Source organism: Hyla sarda, chromosome 8 (genome assembly GCF_029499605.1).
Source record: "Hyla sarda isolate aHylSar1 chromosome 8, aHylSar1.hap1, whole genome shotgun sequence".
In the NCBI taxonomy this organism is placed as follows: Eukaryota; Metazoa; Chordata; class Amphibia; order Anura; family Hylidae; genus Hyla; species Hyla sarda.
In genome coordinates this window covers 113,439,091-113,456,454 of record NC_079196.1, presented here as the reverse complement: position 1 = coordinate 113,456,454, position 17,364 = coordinate 113,439,091, and the positions used below count along the sequence as shown (strand labels likewise).

At 43.4% G+C, this 17,364-nt stretch overlaps 10 pseudogenes; all 10 read left to right on the top strand.

Annotated features, from left to right (window-relative positions):
- The first annotated feature begins 1,441 nt into the window (after positions 1-1,441).
- Positions 1,442-1,705, top strand: LOC130286202 (U2 spliceosomal RNA; annotated as a pseudogene).
- A 1,457-nt stretch (positions 1,706-3,162) lies between these two features.
- On the top strand, positions 3,163-3,425 carry LOC130288631 (U2 spliceosomal RNA; annotated as a pseudogene).
- Positions 3,426-4,905: 1,480 nt separating this feature from the next.
- Positions 4,906-5,170, top strand: LOC130287919 (U2 spliceosomal RNA; annotated as a pseudogene).
- A 1,464-nt stretch (positions 5,171-6,634) lies between these two features.
- On the top strand, positions 6,635-6,898 carry LOC130286201 (U2 spliceosomal RNA; annotated as a pseudogene).
- A 1,459-nt stretch (positions 6,899-8,357) lies between these two features.
- LOC130288619 (U2 spliceosomal RNA) lies at positions 8,358-8,620 on the top strand (annotated as a pseudogene).
- A 1,476-nt stretch (positions 8,621-10,096) lies between these two features.
- On the top strand, positions 10,097-10,360 carry LOC130286200 (U2 spliceosomal RNA; annotated as a pseudogene).
- A 1,470-nt stretch (positions 10,361-11,830) lies between these two features.
- Positions 11,831-12,094, top strand: LOC130289202 (U2 spliceosomal RNA; annotated as a pseudogene).
- Positions 12,095-13,564: 1,470 nt separating this feature from the next.
- LOC130286469 (U2 spliceosomal RNA) lies at positions 13,565-13,828 on the top strand (annotated as a pseudogene).
- Positions 13,829-15,282: 1,454 nt separating this feature from the next.
- LOC130286199 (U2 spliceosomal RNA) lies at positions 15,283-15,546 on the top strand (annotated as a pseudogene).
- A 1,464-nt stretch (positions 15,547-17,010) lies between these two features.
- On the top strand, positions 17,011-17,274 carry LOC130286198 (U2 spliceosomal RNA; annotated as a pseudogene).
- Positions 17,275-17,364: the final 90 nt, after the last annotated feature.

The window sequence follows — 17,364 nt, the reverse complement described above, 5'->3', positions numbered from 1 at the left end:
ATTCTCATTTAATCCTCCGTGGGTGAGAATTTGAGTTTGAGAATTGGAGACCAAAATGATGAGTTGCACTGACTGGTTTATGAACGTCTATTCATTTAGCGTTTTAATGACCATGTTTGCACACTGATTGGTGTAAAAAAATAAAATAAAACTAAATAATAATAATCTAGCACACCTGTGCAGGTTTGACATGACATGACAGGTAGCTGTCTTGTGGGTGGTGCTGAATCCTGTTAAATGACATGAGGGTCTCATGCCTATACACAAGGGTGTGTCATTGCTGTTGCTTGACCATGCATTGGTTTCTGTGGTCAGTGAATGATAAAAACAAAATTTACCATCCATTGATGGATGGGAAATCCGCCATGAGGCATTTGTTTTTAGAAACTGCTGCTCACAACCAATGTTGCAATGGAGTGTCTCCATCTGCTGGTGGTATTGGAAAGGCATTAGTGCTATGACAGGGTCTGAAGAAGAAGAAGAAGAAGACGGAAAAAAATATATATAAAAAGAAAAAGAGAGAGAGAGAGAGAGACTGACTTAGTGAGCGAGTGAGTGAGAGAGTGAGAGTGAATGAGAGTGAATGAGTGAGTGAGTGATTGAGTGAGTGAGTGAGTGAGTGAGAACAAATGAGTTAAAGCAAGTGAGTGAGAGAGATCGAATGAATGAAAGTCTGAATGACAGAAAGAAAAAAGGATGAAGAAAGAAGCATGAAGAAAAAAAAATGTATATGGAGTTGCTGACATGAGTGCAATCTACAAAGCCGTTGAGGCTGATCCTCATGGGAGGATTATTGCACCAGGACCCTTAGCACTTTTAAAATGCCATTCAATGCCACGGGCTAGATGTAAACTGCAGATGACCATGTTGTGGTAGTTACCATGGATACCCAAGTGATGTGTGAGCTAACACATAGGCCCAAAAGATTCCAAGAAGGCCAGAATCACCAGCGGCACCACCATCGATTGTCAGGTCACCCGGATTCAGCAAATACCAGAGTCCAAAATGATGCAGGTTTATACTGTTAATTTTCAGTTTATCGTTACAGTTGGTGTTATTCCATGTCGGAAGGGACGCAGCTACAGCCAGTGGGGTAACTAGAGACAGGCAGGCAGCTATGTGCAACAAAGGTAGGCGTGTTGTTTTCATATGCAGATCTGAAATATTGTCTTATATGCAAGAGGAGGAGTGATGGGGGTTCAGGCAAAAGCCAGGCTATGGATTGCATTGCTAAATGCTCCATCAGAGTGCAATGGTCGCCTGTCCTTTTTTTAAGTGATGATGTGGGTTTAGCCTGTGCTGTATGTATGTATGGGTGGCTGACTGCCACCCACCCAGAAAGTGTATGGGAGGCTGGTTGGCTGCCAGCCTTCCTTCCATTCCTATGAGTAATGTGAGTGCTCATGAAGGGGACATGGTTGGGTCCACCCCTTTCCCGGTTATCCCCTCTAGGCCTTTTGGCTTAGATCAAGTGTAAAAAAAGAAAGGATCTTGCGACAGATCGCATCCTGAGGCACGTTTTTTTTTGTGTGAATACTTGCACTTGGGTGACTTGTGAGCACATACTGATACATACGTTCCCTATCTGGGGACCATAAATTAAATGGATTTTTGAGAAAGGGAGCTGATTTGGAAGCTTGCTTCTGTCGCCCTATGCATTGACCCGATGTGGCAGTATCTTCGGGTAGTGAACAGTGCACCACCCCATTCCAGTGTTAAACAAGAAAGATTCTCATTTAATCCTCCGTGGGTGAGAATTTGAGTTTGAGAATTGGAGACCAAAATGATGAGTTGCACTGACTGGTTTATGAACGTCTATTCATTTAGCGTTTTAATGACCATGTTTGCACACTGATTGGTGTAAAAAAATAAAATAAAACTAAATAATAATAATCTAGCACACCTGTGCAGGTTTGACATGAAATGACAGGTAGCTGTCTTGTGGGTGGTGCTGAATCCTGTTAAATGACATGAGGGTCTCATGCCTATACACAAGGGTGTGTCATTGCTGTTGCTTGACCATGCATTGGTTTCTGTGGTCAGTGAATGATAAAAACAAAATTTACCATCCATTGATGGATGGGAAATCCGCCATGAGGCATTTGTTTTTAGAAACTGCTGCTCACAACCAATGTTGCAATGGAGTGTCTCCATCTGCTGGTGGTATTGGAAAGGCATTAGTGCTATGACAGGGTCTGAAGAAGAAGAAGAAGACGGAAAAAAATATATATAAAAAGAAAAAGAGAGAGAGAGAGAGAGACTGACTTAGTGAGCGAGTGAGTGAGAGAGTGAGAGTGAGTGAGAGTGAATGAGTGAGTGAGTGATTGAGTGAGTGAGTGAGTGAGAACAAATGAGTTAAAGCAAGTGAGTGAGAGAGATCGAATGAATGAAAGTCTGAATGACAGAAAGAAAAAAGGATGAAGAAAGAAGCATGAAGAAAAAAAAATGTATATGGAGTTGCTGACATGAGTGCAATCTACAAAGCCGTTGAGGCTGATCCTCATGGGAGGATTATTGCACCAGGACCCTTAGCACTTTTAAAATGCCATTCAATGCCACGGGCTAGATGTAAACTGCAGATGACCATGTTGTGGTAGTTACCATGGATACCCAAGTGATGTGTGAGCTAACACATAGGCCCAACAGATTCCAAGAAGGCCAGAATCACCAGAGGCACCACCATCGATTGTCAGGTCACCCGGATTCAGCAAATACCAGAGTCCAAAATGATGCAGGTTTATACTGTTAATTTTCAGTTTATCGTTACAGTTGGTGTTATTCCATGTCGGAAGGGACGCAGCTACAGCCAGTGGGGTAACTAGAGACAGGCAGGCAGCTATGTGCAACAAAGGTAGGCGTGTTGTTTTCATATGCAGATCTGAAATATTGTCTTATATGCAAGAGGAGGAGTGATGGGGGTTCAGGCAAAAGCCAGGCTATGGATTGCATTGCTAAATGCTCCATCAGAGTGCAATGGTCGCCTGTCCTTTTTTTAAGTGATGATGTGGGTTTAGCCTGTGCTGTATGTATGTATGGGTGGCTGACTGCCACCCACCCAGAGAGTGTATGGGAGGATGGTTGGCTGCCAGCCTTCCTTCCATTCCTATGAGTAATGTGAGTGCTCATGAAGGGGACATGGTTGGGTCCACCCCTTTCCCGGTTATCCCCTCTAGGCCTTTTGGCTTAGATCAAGTGTAAAAAAAGAAAGGATCTTGCGACAGATCGCATCCTGAGGCACGTTTTTTTTGTGTGAATACTTGCACTTGGGTGACTTGTGAGCACATACTGATACATACGTTCCCTATCTGGGGACCATAAATTAAATGGATTTTTGAGAAAGGGAGCTGATTTGGAAGCTTGCTTCTGTCGCCCTATGCATTGACCCGATGTGGCAGTATCTTCGGGTAGTGAACAGTGCACCACCCCATTCCAGTGTTAAACAAGAAAGATTCTCATTTAATCCTCCGTGGGTGAGAATTTGAGTTTGAGAATTGGAGACCAAAATGATGAGTTGCACTGACTGGTTTATGAACGTCTATTCATTTAGCGTTTTAATGACCATGTTTGCACACTGATTGGTGTAAAAAAATAAAATAAAACTAAATAATAATAATCTAGCACACCTGTGCAGGTTTGACATGACATGACAGGTAGCTGTCTTGTGGGTGGTGCTGAATCCTGTTAAATGACATGAGGGTCTCATGCCTATACACAAGGGTGTGTCATTGCTGTTGCTTGACCATCCATTGGTTTCTGTGGTCAGTGAATGATAAAAACAAAATTTACCATCCATTGATGGATGGGAAATCCGCCATGAGGCATTTGTTTTTAGAAACTGCTGCTCACAACCAATGTTGCAATGGAGTGTCTCCATCTGCTGGTGGTATTGGAAAGGCATTAGTGCTATGACAGGGTCTGAAGAAGAAGAAGAAGAAGACGGAAAAAAATATATATAAAAAGAAAAAGAGAGAGAGAGAGAGAGAGAGACTGACTTAGTGAGCGAGTGAGTGAGAGAGTGAGAGTGAGTGAGAGTGAATGAGTGAGTGAGTGATTGAGTGAGTGAGTGAGTGAGTGAGTGAGTGAGTGAGAACAAATGAGTTAAAGCAAGTGAGTGAGAGAGATCGAATGAATGAAAGTCTGAATGACAGAAAGAAAAAAGGATGAAGAAAGAAGCATGAAGAAAAAAAAATGTATATGGAGTTGCTGACATGAGTGCAATCTACAAAGCCGTTGAGGCTGATCCTCATGGGAGGATTATTGCACCAGGACCCTTAGCACTTTTAAAATGCCATTCAATGCCACGGGCTAGATGTAAACTGCAGATGACCATGTTGTGGTAGTTACCATGGATACCCAAGTGATGTGTGAGCTAACACATAGGCCCAACAGATTCCAAGAAGGCCAGAATCACCAGCGGCACCACCATCGATTGTCAGGTCACCCGGATTCAGCAAATACCAGAGTCCAAAATGATGCAGGTTTATACTGTTAATTTTCAGTTTATCGTTACAGTTGGTGTTATTCCATGTCGGAAGGGACGCAGCTACAGCCAGTGGGGTAACTAGAGACAGGCAGGCAGCTATGTGCAACAAAGGTAGGCGTGTTGTTTTCATATGCAGATCTGAAATATTGTCTTATATGCAAGAGGAGGAGTGATGGGGGTTCAGGCAAAAGCCAGGCTATGGATTGCATTGCTAAATGCTCCATCAGAGTGCAATGGTCGCCTGTCCTTTTTTTAAGTGATGATGTGGGTTTAGCCTGTGCTGTATGTATGTATGGGTGGCTGACTGCCACCCACCCAGAAAGTGTATGGGAGGCTGGTTGGCTGCCAGCCTTCCTTCCATTCCTATGAGTAATGTGAGTGCTCATGAAGGGGACATGGTTGGGTCCACCCCTTTCCCGGTTATCCCCTCTAGGCCTTTTGGCTTAGATCAAGTGTAAAAAAAGAAAGGATCTTGCGACAGATCGCATCCTGAGGCACGTTTTTTTTTTGTGTGAATACTTGCACTTGGGTGACTTGTGAGCACATACTGATACATACGTTCCCTATCTGGGGACCATAAATTAAATGGATTTTTGAGAAAGGGAGCTGATTTGGAAGCTTGCTTCTGTCGCCCTATGCATTGACCCGATGTGGCAGTATCTTCGGGTAGTGAACAGTGCACCACCCCATTCCAGTGTTAAACAAGAAAGATTCTCATTTAATCCTCCGTGGGTGAGAATTTGAGTTTGAGAATTGGAGACCAAAATGATGAGTTGCACTGACTGGTTTATGAACGTCTATTCATTTAGCGTTTTAATGACCATGTTTGCACACTGATTGGTGTAAAAAAATAAAATAAAACTAAATAATAATAATCTAGCACACCTGTGCAGGATTGACATGACATGACAGGTAGCTGTCTTGTGGGTGGTGCTGAATCCTGTTAAATGACATGAGGGTCTCATGCCTATACACAAGGGTGTGTCATTGCTGTTGCTTGACCATGCATTGGTTTCTGTGGTCAGTGAATGATAAAAACAAAATTTACCATCCATTGATGGATGGGAAATCCGCCATGAGGCATTTGTTTTTAGAAACTGCTGCTCACAACCAATGTTGCAATGGAGTGTCTCCATCTGCTGGTGGTATTGGAAAGGCATTAGTGCTATGACAGGGTCTGAAGAAGAAGAAGAAGAAGACGGAAAAAAATATATATAAAAAGAAAAAGAGAGAGAGAGAGAGAGACTGACTTAGTGAGCGAGTGAGTGAGAGAGTGAGAGTGAATGAGAGTGAATGAGTGAGTGAGTGATTGAGTGAGTGAGTGAGTGAGTGAGAACAAATGAGTTAAAGCAAGTGAGTGAGAGAGATCGAATGAATGAAAGTCTGAATGACAGAAAGAAAAAAGGATGAAGAAAGAAGCATGAAGAAAAAAAAATGTATATGGAGTTGCTGACATGAGTGCAATCTACAAAGCCGTTGAGGCTGATCCTCATGGGAGGATTATTGCACCAGGACCCTTAGCACTTTTAAAATGCCATTCAATGCCACGGGCTAGATGTAAACTGCAGATGACCATGTTGTGGTAGTTACCATGGATACCCAAGTGATGTGTGAGCTAACACATAGGCCCAAAAGATTCCAAGAAGGCCAGAATCACCAGCGGCACCACCATCGATTGTCAGGTCACCCGGATTCAGCAAATACCAGAGTCCAAAATGATGCAGGTTTATACTGTTAATTTTCAGTTTATCGTTACAGTTGGTGTTATTCCATGTCGGAAGGGACGCAGCTACAGCCAGTGGGGTAACTAGAGACAGGCAGGCAGCTATGTGCAACAAAGGTAGGCGTGTTGTTTTCATATGCAGATCTGAAATATTGTCTTATATGCAAGAGGAGGAGTGATGGGGGTTCAGGCAAAAGCCAGGCTATGGATTGCATTGCTAAATGCTCCATCAGAGTGCAATGGTCGCCTGTCCTTTTTTTAAGTGATGATGTGGGTTTAGCCTGTGCTGTATGTATGTATGGGTGGCTGACTGCCACCCACCCAGAAAGTGTATGGGAGGCTGGTTGGCTGCCAGCCTTCCTTCCATTCCTATGAGTAATGTGAGTGCTCATGAAGGGGACATGGTTGGGTCCACCCCTTTCCCGGTTATCCCCTCTAGGCCTTTTGGCTTAGATCAAGTGTAAAAAAAGAAAGGATCTTGCGACAGATCGCATCCTGAGGCACGTTTTTTTTTGTGTGAATACTTGCACTTGGGTGACTTGTGAGCACATACTGATACATACGTTCCCTATCTGGGGACCATAAATTAAATGGATTTTTGAGAAAGGGAGCTGATTTGGAAGCTTGCTTCTGTCGCCCTATGCATTGACCCGATGTGGCAGTATCTTCGGGTAGTGAACAGTGCACCACCCCATTCCAGTGTTAAACAAGAAAGATTCTCATTTAATCCTCCGTGGGTGAGAATTTGAGTTTGAGAATTGGAGACCAAAATGATGAGTTGCACTGACTGGTTTATGAACGTCTATTCATTTAGCGTTTTAATGACCATGTTTGCACACTGATTGGTGTAAAAAAATAAAATAAAACTAAATAATAATAATCTAGCACACCTGTGCAGGTTTGACATGAAATGACAGGTAGCTGTCTTGTGGGTGGTGCTGAATCCTGTTAAATGACATGAGGGTCTCATGCCTATACACAAGGGTGTGTCATTGCTGTTGCTTGACCATGCATTGGTTTCTGTGGTCAGTGAATGATAAAAACAAAATTTACCATCCATTGATGGATGGGAAATCCGCCATGAGGCATTTGTTTTTAGAAACTGCTGCTCACAACCAATGTTGCAATGGAGTGTCTCCATCTGCTGGTGGTATTGGAAAGGCATTAGTGCTATGACAGGGTCTGAAGAAGAAGAAGAAGACGGAAAAAAATATATATAAAAAGAAAAAGAGAGAGAGAGAGAGAGAGACTGACTTAGTGAGCGAGTGAGTGAGAGAGTGAGAGTGAGTGAGAGTGAATGAGTGAGTGAGTGATTGAGTGAGTGAGTGAGTGAGAACAAATGAGTTAAAGCAAGTGAGTGAGAGAGATCGAATGAATGAAAGTCTGAATGACAGAAAGAAAAAAGGATGAAGAAAGAAGCATGAAGAAAAAAAAATGTATATGGAGTTGCTGACATGAGTGCAATCTACAAAGCCGTTGAGGCTGATCCTCATGGGAGGATTATTGCACCAGGACCCTTAGCACTTTTAAAATGCCATTCAATGCCACGGGCTAGATGTAAACTGCAGATGACCATGTTGTGGTAGTTACCATGGATACCCAAGTGATGTGTGAGCTAACACATAGGCCCAACAGATTCCAAGAAGGCCAGAATCACCAGAGGCACCACCATCGATTGTCAGGTCACCCGGATTCAGCAAATACCAGAGTCCAAAATGATGCAGGTTTATACTGTTAATTTTCAGTTTATCGTTACAGTTGGTGTTATTCCATGTCGGAAGGGACGCAGCTACAGCCAGTGGGGTAACTAGAGACAGGCAGGCAGCTATGTGCAACAAAGGTAGGCGTGTTGTTTTCATATGCAGATCTGAAATATTGTCTTATATGCAAGAGGAGGAGTGATGGGGGTTCAGGCAAAAGCCAGGCTATGGATTGCATTGCTAAATGCTCCATCAGAGTGCAATGGTCGCCTGTCCTTTTTTTAAGTGATGATGTGGGTTTAGCCTGTGCTGTATGTATGTATGGGTGGCTGACTGCCACCCACCCAGAGAGTGTATGGGAGGATGGTTGGCTGCCAGCCTTCCTTCCATTCCTATGAGTAATGTGAGTGCTCATGAAGGGGACATGGTTGGGTCCACCCCTTTCCCGGTTATCCCCTCTAGGCCTTTTGGCTTAGATCAAGTGTAAAAAAAGAAAGGATCTTGCGACAGATCGCATCCTGAGGCACGTTTTTTTTGTGTGAATACTTGCACTTGGGTGACTTGTGAGCACATACTGATACATACGTTCCCTATCTGGGGACCATAAATTAAATGGATTTTTGAGAAAGGGAGCTGATTTGGAAGCTTGCTTCTGTCGCCCTATGCATTGACCCGATGTGGCAGTATCTTCGGGTAGTGAACAGTGCACCACCCCATTCCAGTGTTAAACAAGAAAGATTCTCATTTAATCCTCCGTGGGTGAGAATTTGAGTTTGAGAATTGGAGACCAAAATGATGAGTTGCACTGACTGGTTTATGAACGTCTATTCATTTAGCGTTTTAATGACCATGTTTGCACACTGATTGGTGTAAAAAAATAAAATAAAACTAAATAATAATAATCTAGCACACCTGTGCAGGTTTGACATGACATGACAGGTAGCTGTCTTGTGGGTGGTGCTGAATCCTGTTAAATGACATGAGGGTCTCATGCCTATACACAAGGGTGTGTCATTGCTGTTGCTTGACCATCCATTGGTTTCTGTGGTCAGTGAATGATAAAAACAAAATTTACCATCCATTGATGGATGGGAAATCCGCCATGAGGCATTTGTTTTTAGAAACTGCTGCTCACAACCAATGTTGCAATGGAGTGTCTCCATCTGCTGGTGGTATTGGAAAGGCATTAGTGCTATGACAGGGTCTGAAGAAGAAGAAGAAGAAGACGGAAAAAAATATATATAAAAAGAAAAAGAGAGAGAGAGAGAGAGAGAGACTGACTTAGTGAGCGAGTGAGTGAGAGAGTGAGAGTGAGTGAGAGTGAATGAGTGAGTGAGTGATTGAGTGAGTGAGTGAGTGAGTGAGTGAGTGAGAACAAATGAGTTAAAGCAAGTGAGTGAGAGAGATCGAATGAATGAAAGTCTGAATGACAGAAAGAAAAAAGGATGAAGAAAGAAGCATGAAGAAAAAAAAATGTATATGGAGTTGCTGACATGAGTGCAATCTACAAAGCCGTTGAGGCTGATCCTCATGGGAGGATTATTGCACCAGGACCCTTAGCACTTTTAAAATGCCATTCAATGCCACGGGCTAGATGTAAACTGCAGATGACCATGTTGTGGTAGTTACCATGGATACCCAAGTGATGTGTGAGCTAACACATAGGCCCAACAGATTCCAAGAAGGCCAGAATCACCAGCGGCACCACCATCGATTGTCAGGTCACCCGGATTCAGCAAATACCAGAGTCCAAAATGATGCAGGTTTATACTGTTAATTTTCAGTTTATCGTTACAGTTGGTGTTATTCCATGTCGGAAGGGACGCAGCTACAGCCAGTGGGGTAACTAGAGACAGGCAGGCAGCTATGTGCAACAAAGGTAGGCGTGTTGTTTTCATATGCAGATCTGAAATATTGTCTTATATGCAAGAGGAGGAGTGATGGGGGTTCAGGCAAAAGCCAGGCTATGGATTGCATTGCTAAATGCTCCATCAGAGTGCAATGGTCGCCTGTCCTTTTTTTAAGTGATGATGTGGGTTTAGCCTGTGCTGTATGTATGTATGGGTGGCTGACTGCCACCCACCCAGAAAGTGTATGGGAGGCTGGTTGGCTGCCAGCCTTCCTTCCATTCCTATGAGTAATGTGAGTGCTCATGAAGGGGACATGGTTGGGTCCACCCCTTTCCCGGTTATCCCCTCTAGGCCTTTTGGCTTAGATCAAGTGTAAAAAAAGAAAGGATCTTGCGACAGATCGCATCCTGAGGCACGTTTTTTTTTGTGTGAATACTTGCACTTGGGTGACTTGTGAGCACATACTGATACATACGTTCCCTATCTGGGGACCATAAATTAAATGGATTTTTGAGAAAGGGAGCTGATTTGGAAGCTTGCTTCTGTCGCCCTATGCATTGACCCGATGTGGCAGTATCTTCGGGTAGTGAACAGTGCACCACCCCATTCCAGTGTTAAACAAGAAAGATTCTCATTTAATCCTCCGTGGGTGAGAATTTGAGTTTGAGAATTGGAGACCAAAATGATGAGTTGCACTGACTGGTTTATGAACGTCTATTCATTTAGCGTTTTAATGACCATGTTTGCACACTGATTGGTGTAAAAAAATAAAATAAAACTAAATAATAATAATCTAGCACACCTGTGCAGGTTTGACATGACATGACAGGTAGCTGTCTTGTGGGTGGTGCTGAATCCTGTTAAATGACATGAGGGTCTCATGCCTATACACAAGGGTGTGTCATTGCTGTTGCTTGACCATGCATTGGTTTCTGTGGTCAGTGAAGGATAAAAACAAAATTTACCATCCATTGATGGATGGGAAATCCGCCATGAGGCATTTGTTTTTAGAAACTGCTGCTCACAACCAATGTTGCAATGGAGTGTCTCCATCTGCTGGTGGTATTGGAAAGGCATTAGTGCTATGACAGGGTCTGAAGAAGAAGAAGAAGAAGACGGAAAAAAATATATATAAAAAGAAAAAGAGAGAGAGAGAGAGAGAGACTGACTTAGGGAGCGAGTGAGTGAGTGAGAGAGTGAGAGTGAGTGAGAGTGAATGAGTGAGTGATTGAGTAAGTGAGTGAGTGAGTGAGTGAGAACAAATGAGTTAAAGCAAGTGAGTGAGAGAGATCGAATGAATGAAAGTCTGAATGACAGAAAGAAAAAAGGATGAAGAAAGAAGCATGAAGAAAAAAAAATGTATATGGAGTTGCTGACATGAGTGCAATCTACAAAGCCGTTGAGGCTGATCCTCATGGGAGGATTATTGCACTAGGACCCTTAGCACTTTTAAAATGCCATTCAATGCCACGGGCTAGATGTAAACTGCAGATGACCATGTTGTGGTAGTTACCATGGATACCCAAGTGATGTGTGAGCTAACACATAGGCCCAACAGATTCCAAGAAGGCCAGAATCACCAGCGGCACCACCATCGATTGTCAGGTCACCCGGATTCAGCAAATACCAGAGTCCAAAATGATGCAGGTTTATACTGTTAATTTTCAGTTTATCGTTACAGTTGGTGTTATTCCATGTCGGAAGGGACGCAGCTACAGCCAGTGGGGTAACTAGAGACAGGCAGGCAGCTATGTGCAACAAAGGTAGGCGTGTTGTTTTCATATGCAGATCTGAAATATTGTCTTATATGCAAGAGGAGGAGTGATGGGGGTTCAGGCAAAAGCCAGGCTATGGATTGCATTGCTAAATGCTCCATCAGAGTGCAATGGTCGCCTGTCCTTTTTTTAAGTGATGATGTGGGTTTAGCCAGTGCTGTATGTATGTATGGGTGGCTGACTGCCACCCACCCAGAAAGTGTATGGGATGCTGGTTGGCTGCCAGCCTTCCTTCCATTCCTATGAGTAATGTGAGTGCTCATGAAGGGGACATGGTTGGGTCCACCCCTTTCCCGGTTATCCTCTCTAGGCCTTTTGGCTTAGATCAAGTGTAAAAAAAGAAAGGATCTTGCGACAGATCGCATCCTGAGGCACGTTTTTTTTTGTGTGAATACTTGCACTTGGGTGACTTGTGAGCACATACTGATACATACGTTCCCTATCTGGGGACCATAAATTAAATGGATTTTTGAGAAAGGGAGCTGATTTGGAAGCTTGCTTCTGTCGCCCTATGCATTGACCCGATGTGGCAGTATCTTCGGGTAGTGAACAGTGCACCACCCCATTCCAGTGTTAAACAAGAAAGATTCTCATTTAATCCTCCGTGGGTGAGAATTTGAGTTTGAGAATTGGAGACCAAAATGATGAGTTGCACTGACTGGTTTATGAACGTCTATTCATTTAGCGTTTTAATGACCATGTTTGCACACTGATTGGTGTAAAAAAATAAAATAAAACTAAATAATAATAATCTAGCACACCTGTGCAGGTTTGACATGACATGACAGGTAGCTGTCTTGTGGGTGGTGCTGAATCCTGTTAAATGACATGAGGGTCTCATGCCTATACACAAGGGTGTGTCATTGCTGTTGCTTGACCATGCATTGGTTTCTGTGGTCAGTGAATGATAAAAACAAAATTTACCATCCATTGATGGATGGGAAATCCGCCATGAGGCATTTGTTTTTAGAAACTGCTGCTCACAACCAATGTTGCAATGGAGTGTCTCCATCTGCTGGTGGTATTGGAAAGGCATTAGTGCTATGACAGGGTCTGAAGAAGAAGAAGAAGAAGAAGAAGACGGAAAAAAATATATATAAAAAGAAAAAGAGAGAGAGAGAGAGAGACTGACTTAGTGAGCGAGTGAGTGAGAGAGTGAGAGTGAGTGAGAGTGAATGAGTGAGTGAGTGATTGAGTGAGTGAGTGAGTGAGTGAGAACAAATGAGTTAAAGCAAGTGAGTGAGAGAGATCGAATGAATGAAAGTCTGAATGACAGAAAGAAAAAAGGATGAAGAAAGAAGCATGAAGAAAAAAAAATGTATATGGAGTTGCTGACATGAGTGCAATCTACAAAGCCGTTGAGGCTGATCCTCATGGGAGGATTATTGCACCAGGACCCTTAGCACTTTTAAAATGCCATTCAATGCCACGGGCTAGATGTAAACTGCAGATGACCATGTTGTGGTAGTTACCATGGATACCCAAGTGATGTGTGAGCTAACACATAGGCCCAACAGATTCCAAGAAGGCCAGAATCACCAGCGGCACCACCATCGATTGTCAGGTCACCCGGATTCAGCAAATACCAGAGTCCAAAATGATGCAGGTTTATACTGTTAATTTTCAGTTTATCGTTACAGTTGGTGTTATTCCATGTCGGAAGGGACGCAGCTACAGCCAGTGGGGTAACTAGAGACAGGCAGGCAGCTATGTGCAACAAAGGTAGGCGTGTTGTTTTCATATGCAGATCTGAAATATTGTCTTATATGCAAGAGGAGGAGTGATGGGGGTTCAGGCAAAAGCCAGGCTATGGATTGCATTGCTAAATGCTCCATCAGAGTGCAATGGTCGCCTGTCCTTTTTTTAAGTGATGATGTGGGTTTAGCCTGTGCTGTATGTATGTATGGGTGGCTGACTGCCACCCACCCAGAAAGTGTATGGGAGGCTGGTTGGCTGCCAGCCTTCCTTCCATTCCTATGAGTAATGTGAGTGCTCATGAAGGGGACATGGTTGGGTCCACCCCTTTCCCGGTTATCCCCTCTAGGCCTTTTGGCTTAGATCAAGTGTAAAAAAAGAAAGGATCTTGCGACAGATCGCATCCTGAGGCACGTTTTTTTTTGTGTGAATACTTGCACTTGGGTGACTTGTGAGCACATACTGATACATACGTTCCCTATCTGGGGACCATAAATTAAATTGATTTTTGAGAAAGGGAGCTGATTTGGAAGCTTGCTTCTGTCGCCCTATGCATTGACCCGATGTGGCAGTATCTTCGGGTAGTGAACAGTGCACCACCCCATTCCAGTGTTAAACAAGAAAGATTCTCATTTAATCCTCCGTGGGTGAGAATTTGAGTTTGAGAATTGGAGACCAAAATGATGAGTTGCACTGACTGGTTTATGAACGTCTATTCATTTAGCGTTTTAATGACCATGTTTGCACACTGATTGGTGTAAAAAAATAAAATAAAACTAAATAATAATAATTTAGCACACCTGTGCAGGTTTGACATGACATGACAGGTAGCTGTCTTGTGGGTGGTGCTGAATCCTGTTAAATGACATGAGGGTCTCATGCCTATACACAAGGGTGTGTCATTGCTGTTGCTTGACCATGCATTGGTTTCTGTGGTCAGTGAATGATAAAAACAAAATTTACCATCCATTGATGGATGGGAAATCCGCCATGAGGCATTTGTTTTTAGAAACTGCTGCTCACAACCAATGTTGCAATGGAGTGTCTCCATCTGCTGGTGGTATTGGAAAGGCATTAGTGCTATGACAGGGTCTGAAGAAGAAGAAGACGGAAAAAAATATATATAAAAAGAAAAAGAGAGAGAGAGAGACTGACTTAGTGAGCGAGTGAGTGAGAGAGTGAGAGTGAGTGAGAGTGAATGAGTGAGTGAGTGATTGAGTGAGTGAGTGAGTGAGTGAGAACAAATGAGTTAAAGCAAGTGAGTGAGAGAGATCGAATGAATGAAAGTCTGAATGACAGAAAGAAAAAAGGATGAAGAAAGAAGCATGAAGAAAAAAAAATGTATATGGAGTTGCTGACATGAGTGCAATCTACAAAGCCGTTGAGGCTGATCCTCATGGGAGGATTATTGCACCAGGACCCTTAGCACTTTTAAAATGCCATTCAATGCCACGGGCTAGATGTAAACTGCAGATGACCATGTTGTGGTAGTTACCATGGATACCCAAGTGATGTGTGAGCTAACACATAGGCCCAACAGATTCCAAGAAGGCCAGAATCACCAGCGGCACCACCATCGATTGTCAGGTCACCCGGATTCAGCAAATACCAGAGTCCAAAATGATGCAGGTTTATACTGTTAATTTTCAGTTTATCGTTACAGTTGGTGTTATTCCATGTCGGAAGGGACGCAGCTACAGCCAGTGGGGTAACTAGAGACAGGCAGGCAGCTATGTGCAACAAAGGTAGGCGTGTTGTTTTCATATGCAGATCTGAAATATTGTCTTATATGCAAGAGGAGGAGTGATGGGGGTTCAGGCAAAAGCCAGGCTATGGATTGCATTGCTAAATGCTCCATCAGAGTGCAATGGTCGCCTGTCCTTTTTTTAAGTGATGATGTGGGTTTAGCCTGTGCTGTATGTATGTATGGGTGGCTGACTGCCACCCACCCAGAAAGTGTATGGGAGGCTGGTTGGCTGCCAGCCTTCCTTCCATTCCTATGAGTAATGTGAGTGCTCATGAAGGGGACATGGTTGGGTCCACCCCTTTCCCGGTTATCCCCTCTAGGCCTTTTGGCTTAGATCAAGTGTAAAAAAAGAAAGGATCTTGCGACAGATCGCATCCTGAGGCACGTTTTTTTTTGTGTGAATACTTGCACTTGGGTGACTTGTGAGCACATACTGATACATACGTTCCCTATCTGGGGACCATAAATTAAATGGATTTTTGAGAAAGGGAGCTGATTTGGAAGCTTGCTTCTGTCGCCCTATGCATTGACCCGATGTGGCAGTATCTTCGGGTAGTGAACAGTGCACCACCCCATTCCAGTGTTAAACAAGAAAGATTCTCATTTAATCCTCCGTGGGTGAGAATTTGAGTTTGAGAATTGGAGACCAAAATGATGAGTTGCACTGACTGGTTTATGAACGTCTATTCATTTAGCGTTTTAATGACCATGTTTGCACACTGATTGGTGTAAAAAAATAAAATAAAACTAAATAATAATAATCTAGCACACCTGTGCAGGTTTGACATGACATGACAGGTAGCTGTCTTGTGGGTGGTGCTGAATCCTGTTAAATGACATGAGGGTCTCATGCCTATACACAAGGGTGTGTCATTGCTGTTGCTTGACCATGCATTGGTTTCTGTGGTCAGTGAATGATAAAAACAAAATTTACCATCCATTGATGGATGGGAAATCCGCCATGAGGCATTTGTTTTTAGAAACTGCTGCTCACAACCAATGTTGCAATGGAGTGTCTCCATCTGCTGGTGGTATTGGAAAGGCATTAGTGCTATGACAGGGTCTGAAGAAGAAGAAGAAGAAGAAGAAGAAGGAAAAAAATATATATAAAAAGAAAAAGAGAGAGAGAGAGAGACTGACTTAGTGAGCGAGTGAGTGAGAGAGTGAGAGTGAGTGAGAGTGAATGAGTGAGTGAGTGATTGAGTGAGTGAGTGAGTGAGAACAAATGAGTTAAAGCAAGTGAGTGAGAGAGATCGAATGAATGAAAGTCTGAATGACAGAAAGAAAAAAGGATGAAGAAAGAAGCATGAAGAAAAAAAAATGTATATGGAGTTGCTGACATGAGTGCAATCTACAAAGCCGTTGAGGCTGATCCTCATGGGAGGATTATTGCACCAGGACCCTTAGCACTTTTAAAATGCCATTCAATGCCACGGGCTAGATGTAAACTGCAGATGACCATGTTGTGGTAGTTACCATGGATACCCAAGTGATGTGTGAGCTAACACATAGGCCCAACAGATTCCAAGAAGGCCAGAATCACCAGCGGCACCACCATCGATTGTCAGGTCACCCGGATTCAGCAAATACCAGAGTCCAAAATGATGCAGGTTTATACTGTTAATTTTCAGTTTATCGTTACAGTTGGTGTTATTCCATGTCGGAAGGGACGCAGCTACAGCCAGTGGGGTAACTAGAGACAGGCAGGCAGCTATGTGCAACAAAGGTAGGCGTGTTGTTTTCATATGCAGATCTGAAATATTGTCTTATATGCAAGAGGAGGAGTGATGGGGGTTCAGGCAAAAGCCAGGCTATGGATTGCATTGCTAAATGCTCCATCAGAGTGCAATGGTCACCTGTCCTTTTTTTAAGTGATGATGTGGGTTTAGCCTGTGCTGTATGTATGTATGGGTGGCTGACTGCCACCCACCCAGAAAGTGTATGGGAGGCTGGTTGGCTGCCAGCCTTCCTTCCATTCCTATGAGTAATGTGAGTGCTCATGAAGGGGACATGGTTGGGTCCACCCCTTTCCCGGTTATCCCCTCTAGGCCTTTTGGCTTAGATCAAGTGTAAAAAAAGAAAGGATCTTGCGACAGATCGCATCCTGAGGCACGTTTTTTTTTGTGTGAATACTTGCACTTGGGTGACTTGTGAGCACATACTGATACATACGTTCCCTATCTGGGGACCATAAATTAAATGGATTTTTGAGAAAGGGAGCTGATTTGGAAGCTTGCTTCTGTCGCCCTATGCATTGACCCGATGTGGCAGTATCTTCGGGTAGTGAACAGTGCACCACCCCATTCCAGTGTTAAACAAGAAAGATTCTCATTTAATCCTCCGTGGGTGAGAATTTGAGTTTGAGAATTAGAGACCAAAATGATGAGTTGC